Genomic DNA, 8,077 nt, shown 5'->3' with positions numbered 1-8,077 from the left:
ATACCACAGGGCTCCTGCCTCAGCCCCTTGCTATTCAATGTATATGTCGCCCGGCTTACAGCTCTCCGAAGAAACATCGGGTTTATCCACCTTTCCTACGCGGACGACACTCAGCTCCTCCTGTCTTTCGACAGAGACACACCTAACATCAAAAGCATCTTCGCAGAGGGCATGAAAACCATTACATCGTGGATGAGCACCAACTTCCTTCAGTTAAACGCAGGAAAAACAGAAATAATGCTATTTAAAGATGCAGTTACTAGCTGGTCACCTAGCTGGTGGCCAGTGGAACTAGGCCCTGCCCCTTCCCCAAAGTCAGTGGTCAAGAACCTGGGGGTCCTAGTAGATAGCTAACTCAACGCCATGAAACGGGGATGCTTTCATGCACAAAGCCTGGTCCGCAAGGTATTTCACTTCCTTCCCCCTTCCACGCGTAAAACCCTGGTACATGCTTTGATACTCAGCCGACAAGACTTCAGCGATGCCATACTGATGTCTGCCAAGGAAACTTTCCTGAGCAGCCAAACAAGTGGTCCAGAACACAGCAGCCCGCCTAGTAACCAGTGCACCTCGCCGATCTCCCTCACTCCCCCTTCTCCATAAACTACACTGGTTACCCATACGCAAAAGAATTCAATTCAAAATTTGCTGTATGGTATTCAAAGGCCTTAACCAAATGGGACCATAATATCTGACGGATAAACTGGTCAGACACACACCTTCACATACCCTCCGCTCAAGAGGCAAAGGCCTTCTCACTGTCCCATGCATAAAACATGCTAGATTAGGGGGCAAAGCGTTCTCCTATCTAGCCCCGCAACTCTGGAACCAACTACCTTTGGACATCAGTCAATGTACTAACTACTTGCCTTTTAGAAAAAAACTCAAAACCTTGCTCTTCTTGAGTCAATATCATTGCCTCTACACGTCCACAGCGCGGAGATACCCCAACCGGGGTGATTCAAGCGCTCTATAAATGACATAAATAAAATAAATAAATTGGCATTTGAATTTCTCTACGCGTGTGATTCCAAATGTAAGCCAGTGTGCAAGAAAGAAAACATTTAGCAAAAATGCCCTCTGAATAACACCATAGTATGGGTAACCTCAAATTCAGAGGTGTACAACTATCCACAGTTCCTAAACTGAATATCTTGTGTACATTTCAGAAGTACATCGATTACCTTCATATCCATTTTTAATTCTTTATATTTTATCATATGAACTGCTGTATAGTCGGTACATAATAAAAAACCATTGGAAGGTGCAGTTCACAACCAGAAAGGTCTATCTGACGTAACAGCATATTGCTTTAGTAAATTGGCCATCGTAACTAGACGTTACAGATGAAAACGTCACAAATAGCTTTTTTTCTTACCTGTATTCATATTTTTTTTATTTCAACTGTTACTTTCTTTGAAAAACCCTGAACAATCTTCATAAATTGACCCCTTGCTGAACTCAGAATTTTGTCTAATTTTCAGAAATGTATAGCTTTCCAGAATCACCTGTGGGTTTTGCACCTGTTTCCACCACAGGCTGAAAGTAGGGTGAAACTGCAAACATTTGGAAAAATTGATTTCCTCTTGGAAAAATACAAAAACAGTGGTAACATTTTTTTTGATGCAACTATGTTTTTTCTGAAATCTGAGATGATGGTGGTCCTAGTACACCAAACATTTAATTGAAGTAATTGTTAGAAAAAAACCACATGCTTTCTTGCACTGCACTCTTTTACCATTTTTCCCCCCAAAACAATATGTAGCTATAGTGTGACAATTTTCTTGGTTCCATCCATCCATCCAGGGGAATCCACAAACCCTGGATATCTTTAGAATTCCCAGAATGTTGGAAAAAAAGACACAAATTTGGCATGGATAGCTTTTGTGGGAAAAAGTTATGAAGGTGCAAGCAGGAAGTACCCAAATTAACAAAAATGTGTTTATCATTCTAGGGGGAAAAGCAGCTAAGGTGTTAAACTATGCAGTTTAAAAAAAGTCTTTACAAAAATATCTTCTTATAATATATATAAAAAATAAAACATAGATAAAATATTAGTTCCATAGTACGTGGATGAATAGTAAGCTGACCCAGGCTTTAAGTGGGTGGTCCCAAAACTGCTGCAGTATGTATAGGCAGATATCACTGATAAGATTGTGCAAGTTACCTTTTTAAAGGTTAGCAATGGGATGCACAAGCACTTTCCCTTTCACTAATTACTCAAAAACAAATGTGTACCTGCTTATTGTAATACCTTAAGCAAATCGTATTTCACTCTCTCTGATGTCCTTTAATGGCAGAACTGTCTAACGATCTTCTGTTTTTTCCCTTGAAATGAAAAGAAAAGTTGAAAAACTGCTTCTTGTATGTTCTTCACGCTTCTTGTCTGCAACATCAGAAAATAAGCCTCCCCAACCCCGAAATCACAGTGCCTGACATGACTTTATAATTACCTGTAATGAACAGTAAATTCTGAGTTTGAATCCCTGAGTGCCGATAAGGTATGTATGATTTGAAAATTAAGACTTTGAATAATGTCAACTTATCCTTCCAAGGTTGATGAACTGAGCATCATTAGATTGTGTAATAGTAACTTTTATTAGTTACATTTTATTGAAAAGGCAGAAATGAGGCACTATATAGAAAAGTTATTATAATTGAAAAGTCACTGCTAATTAGTGCAACATGCTGTACTTAGTCATGACCCCCCCACACACACCCACACACTTTTATATTGTCTGTTATTTCTGCGGGTAACCTGACTGAAAGAAGTAGAATTGGTGCCCTCAACATGACTCTTTGCCTGCTGAAAGCCCCGCATTGATTTCAGATAGGATCCGTTAGATCTGGCTGTCTGTAAGCAGAAATATACAGATGGATTGCATGACGCAACCACGCATGTCTAAACCACGCATGCCTAAACCAGGCATGCCTTAACCAGGCGGTCCTTACAATGACATGTCTTCACCATGCATGCCTTTACAACAAATTTCGTTGTAGAGGTATGTTTAGTAAAGGTATATGTGTGGTAAAGATCCCACTCCCTCCTCCTTGCCCAGAGTTCTAAAATGTTTTCCTCCTGCTGTATAATCTACCCACCCCAGCCCTGTTAACTACCCCGCCCTCTACCCATAGCCCTTAAACCCAGCCCCCTAGCCCAAAAAACTACGCTAACCCGAGCACCTCCACCCTGAGGCCTATAAACTGCTTCTGCCTATGAAACGGTCCCAATCCCCCATCCTGGACCCTAAAAACTGCCCCATGCCCTGAAAACTACCCCTTCCCCCTGCCCTAGATACTACCCCGACCCTAACCCCCCGCCTTAGCCCTAAAACCTGCCCTCACCCCTAAAACCTACGCCCCCCACCCCCAGCTCCATCCCAACTTACCAAGCAGCATCTGGGTCCTTTCTGCAGCGATCTTTCTGGTTCCTCTCCCCACCTCCTCAGAATCTGACTGCCTTAACCACATATAGTAGAAAATCATACAATATCCCAACAGGTAATATTTTGTAGACAATTAAGCATGTATGCAGCAAGCATTACAAGTGCAGAAATAAAGGAGACTGTTATTCTATTAAGTTTAGATTGTTATTCATCTTATATTTCAACAAAAATTATATAGAGTCAAGTTTATACAGTTATAGCAGCACTGTATGAGAGAAATCATATGACAACCAGATAGCACTAGGTGCCCAAGTATGTACAAGTGAAAAACGTGGCGACGCAAGTGACAAGGTGAACAGCGTGAACGGCGCATAGTGAACAATAGTGTAAATATTATACAGTGGGTGGCTCAACAATGATAACAAATTGAAGTGACTGTATAGGGTGATTCGCGATTTGTATTGAGCCAAAGTAGAAGATGTGCCTAGTATTGCGCTGTAAAGTCGACGGCATTTCGATCCTCATCAATTGGGATCGTCTTCAGAACAAGGTTGTCTGGTTTTCAGGGTGCTGCGGGACGAAAAGGACAGTTCAGGGGGGGAAGGGAAAGGGTAAAGGCGGGAAGGGGAGGGTGGTGGGCGCGGGGGGCAGGAACAAAACCAAGGATAATGGACTGCGTGAGACTGGCAAGATACATGGGGGGGCTGGGTTGGTGTGGGGGGTGAGGTGTGAGGCGATGAAAGGGCTTATCAGGGTAATGGGCGGTACAAGCACGATGTGTGCAGGACGGGGTGAGTCAAGGGTGGGCGTTGAAGGTGCCCGGCGGGGGCGCGGGATGTGAGCGCAAGGCATGGACTGCGCTTGATGGCTGTGTGCATGTCCAGGAAGGGACGCGGGATGTGGAAGTAAGGCAAGGAGAGGAGGACAGGGGTGGCCAGGTATGAGGAGGCAGGGGAGGTGTGTGGATACAGAGGGGAAGACCAAGCTGAAGGCAAGAGTAGGCATACCTGGAGGATACGCGGATATGAATAAGTAGATCCGTGGTGAGGAAGCGGGGAAGCGTCTTCCGGGATGACTCTAAAACGAAAGTGTAACGTTTTGCAGTGAGAATAAATTGGGAATGCGGGGGCGGTGTACACGCAAAGGTAGCGGCAGGTATACTAACAAACCACATATAGGCATATGCGTGGTTAAGGCAAGCATTGTTCAGCTTGCCTTAACAGACTTCTCAAGAAGGCTTGTGGAGTTTGGAAAACTGATCTGTGCTACATTGCCGGAGTTTAATTTACACCACAGCAAGGTGAGTTCTACAAATAAAAGGTAAATGGTGAGAGCCCGGCCCTTGTGCTTTTACAGTGAAAACCGGCAATGTTAAAGGCTCTCTGTGAAGTAAAAGTTGAAGCCCATGCCAGAAGTCCAGCAACGGGGTAGGAGGAATACAGCTCCTCCATAAGTAAATCTCCATCCACCGTGATACCAATGGACCTGGGATACCAAGTGCTAGCAGGTGAGGGAGATGTGTGTTGGTGCTTTCACTTCTTAAAAGCAAGTGGACAGTGGTGGGTACACTGACAGCTCAACACATCCTGTTTAAGAGTTTAAGAGTGATCAGTACTGCGGCAGAAGGAGCGTAATGGGCAGGGCCTTACCCCCTTCACCACCTCCCCATCTCATAGGAGGAGGCAAGTGGAGGCAAGAAAAAAGCATGCTTCTTGTGAACTTAGTATTATTGAATCAGAACATATCACAAAAATAACAGACATGCGCCTAAAACACGCCACTCCTATTGGATTTGCCTTTTTATATTAGCAGTATCTGATACATGAGAAACAACAATACTGTTGTCAATAATTAGAAATTAAATTATATCAGTTTTGATTGTGAATGAAACATTACTAATGTCTATTGGTGTTCCTCCCTTCACACCACAATCTCTCACGTTATTGGACACTTATGCCCTTTTTTCTCCCTACACCTTTCTTAGATCCTCCATCTGCATATCTCATACCTCATCTTTTTCCTCTTCAACACCCTATTTTCATTTTCTCCTGCACTTCACTATGCCCCCACACACAATCATTTGCAAGCATTGTGTTTTCTTTTACTTTAACCTTGTCGTTATTGTCAGTATTTCAAAAGCTTTGTATCTTCTTCACACACTTTCATATCCCATTACAATTGGCTCACATGACTGCTGCAATGTGTGTTCTTCAGAGAGGCCAAGGATTGCATGAGCATTTATTCGGAACACATTTATGACCCACTGACTAGCACTGTGAGAAACTTGTACTACCTTGAGTCTCAACTCTAGAGTTCTCAGTTGTGGTCCATTTTAAATATCCATCCACAACTTCAACTCATACAAACACCTGGAGGTGACGTGATACACACTGTACATAACTAATAATCTGCATGAAAAACAATTACAACATAACATCCTGTCAAAAGCAAACAATGGAATGGAATGCAAGCTTGAGTAAAACGTGTAATGTAAACAGGAACTACATTGCTGACATGGATTACTGTAACTAATTTTCTTGCCAGTCATTGTTCCTAAATCAATCCATTTTGTCATGTAAAGTGTTGGACTTGGCCCTTTTTACAGGGTCATCGCAAAACTTTTTGCCTTCCTCCGGTATTTTTTCTGATCTGTTGTTGGTGGTTTTAGGACTCTGGGCTCTTTATCACTGCTGTTCAGTGCTAAAGTGCATGTGCTCTCTATGGTAAACTTGCTAAGATTGGTCTACACCTGTTTGGCATATTTAATTTACCTAACAGTCCCTTGTACAGCGGTATCTCATATACCCAGGGCCGGTAAATTAAATGCTACTGGTGGGCTTTCAGCGCTGCTTGCGCCACCCATCAAAGTAGCCTTTCAAACCTGTCTCAGGCCTCTGCCACTCAGGGCCTGCATGCGCAGTTTACTATCGCTGTGACGTGGCATATAAAGTGGTTGCCATGGCTGTGACTCCCCTTTTGCTACATATCAGCCACCCCTAAGGTAGGCCTGAGCTAGCCCTATGGGCAGGTTGCGGTGTAGATAAAAGGTAGGACATGTGCCCTAACTCTGTGGCATGTCCTGGTATTGGCAAACAGCCTATTTGGTTTCTCACTGCTGTGAGGCTGCCCTCTCATAGGAATGCATTGGAAATTCCCTGATATGTGCTTCAGTGGTAATTCCTGACATGAGAGGGGTAGCGTGATCTAGTTTGGTATGTTTAGAATAGTGGTGATAAATGCTGCGTACTGGTGTTCACGGATTTATTATCACTAATTAGAAATGTCACTATTAGTAGTAGGCATTTCTGTGTGCTATATGTCATTGTGCCTGCCTGTTGTGTATTGACTGGCTGGCCTTAGAGTGACAGGGGCTGGAGAGGTACAGTGGCTCCAGAAGAGAGTCTGGGTGAGTCAGCACTAGACTGAATTGGCCTGGTCTGCATTTGGAGTGGTGGGAGGAGTAGCACCTGCATCTGAAGAGGGCTGTGCCTGCTTTACACAATGATGGCTCCGCCCCCTGTGGTGTGTCTGGGGCAAGGGCCGACAGTTACAATGGGGAGTGTTGTGCACTGAAAAGTTATATGTAAGTGCCCTCCAGAACTGGTTTGGACTGGGCTCAGAGCCCTGTGCCAGGGGGAAGAACAAAGACACTTGGTACTATAAATATTGGTGCTGTGACCCCATGTCTACTGAACCTACTGAACGGGTGCTTGCTTGGAACAGAAGACTGCATGGGAGCTGGAGAAACTGCCATGGGACTCGGTCACTGACCTGCTGCCTTTTTAGGGCAATGGGGGGACTGCCACGCTCCCTAAAAGACTACATGTGCTGGCCTTCCAGGGGAGACTTTGCTGGTGTGCCCCTGTGGTCCCCAGGGCTTTGTGGCTTGCCCTACCAGGATTTATGACAGCGTGTGGTGAGCACTCTGTTGTCCCCCCCCTGTGACCCCGTGTTGTGTTGAGCCATCTGCCAGGAGCGCTTTGGCCGGGTAAGCACGTGGTGGGCGCTTATAACTTCATTGTTCAGAGCCTGAGAAAGGGGCTCCAACTTCGTCCAGGACGTGCGCCGTGGAAAATAAGCTGCTGGAAGTCAGGCAGCGTATGGGCCTGATTGTGTGCGGTGCCCACGGCCGCCAGCAAGAATGAGCCAGGAACTCGACAGAGAACTCGCTCTGTATGCAGCCACAAGAGAAGCAGCCGGTGCGCGGATTGTTGCTCTTTCCCCCAAACGGGGTGAGCACTTGGAGGTCCTGGGTGTCTGCACCCCAGATGAGGCAGGGGGCCCCGGGTGTTGCCCGAGCAGTCAGAAGCCTTGTCAGGGGAAGACACGCTGTGCGCCTTGTTCTTGACCGGAAGCCAGGCGGCTGTTGCCTGGTTGTGGGCGGGACTCACAACCTCGAGCCGTCCGGTGGGGAAGGGAAACCGACGGAGGCTTCGCTCAGGGTGTAGAAGTCTTTGAAATTTTGGCTCACCCGGAGTGAGGGTGAGTCCGGGCATCGCGGGCAGCTGCCAGTGAAGGAGTTGCCTTCACAGGGGGAGGCCAAGTGAGGTCTTCCTGCCCTAAGAGGCTTTGAGCTCCCTTTTTGTAGTATTGTGGAGACTACCCCGACTTCGAGTGTATGAGACCCAGAGAGTTCTCCAACGAGCGTGGCACCAGCAGCTGCACCTTGAAGAGTTGCAGCAGCTGGTAGT

General features: G+C 45.6%; 1 long non-coding RNA gene across 1 annotated transcript in view; it reads left to right on the top strand.

Annotated features, from left to right (window-relative positions):
* The first annotated feature begins 2,363 nt into the window (after positions 1-2,363).
* The window catches only part of LOC144819627 (uncharacterized), a 181,177-nt gene continuing 175,463 nt past the window's right edge, over positions 2,364-8,077 (top strand). The window contains exon 1 of the long non-coding RNA XR_013607486.1: positions 2,364-2,501. This is a non-coding gene — a long non-coding RNA (uncharacterized LOC144819627). The remainder of the gene's footprint in view (positions 2,502-8,077) is intronic.

Source organism: Lissotriton helveticus, chromosome 2_1 (genome assembly GCF_964261635.1).
Source record: "Lissotriton helveticus chromosome 2_1, aLisHel1.1, whole genome shotgun sequence".
In the NCBI taxonomy this organism is placed as follows: Eukaryota; Metazoa; Chordata; class Amphibia; order Caudata; family Salamandridae; genus Lissotriton; species Lissotriton helveticus.
The sequence above is the reverse complement of the archived record's forward strand: the minus strand, read 5'-3'. Positions and strand labels throughout refer to the sequence as shown.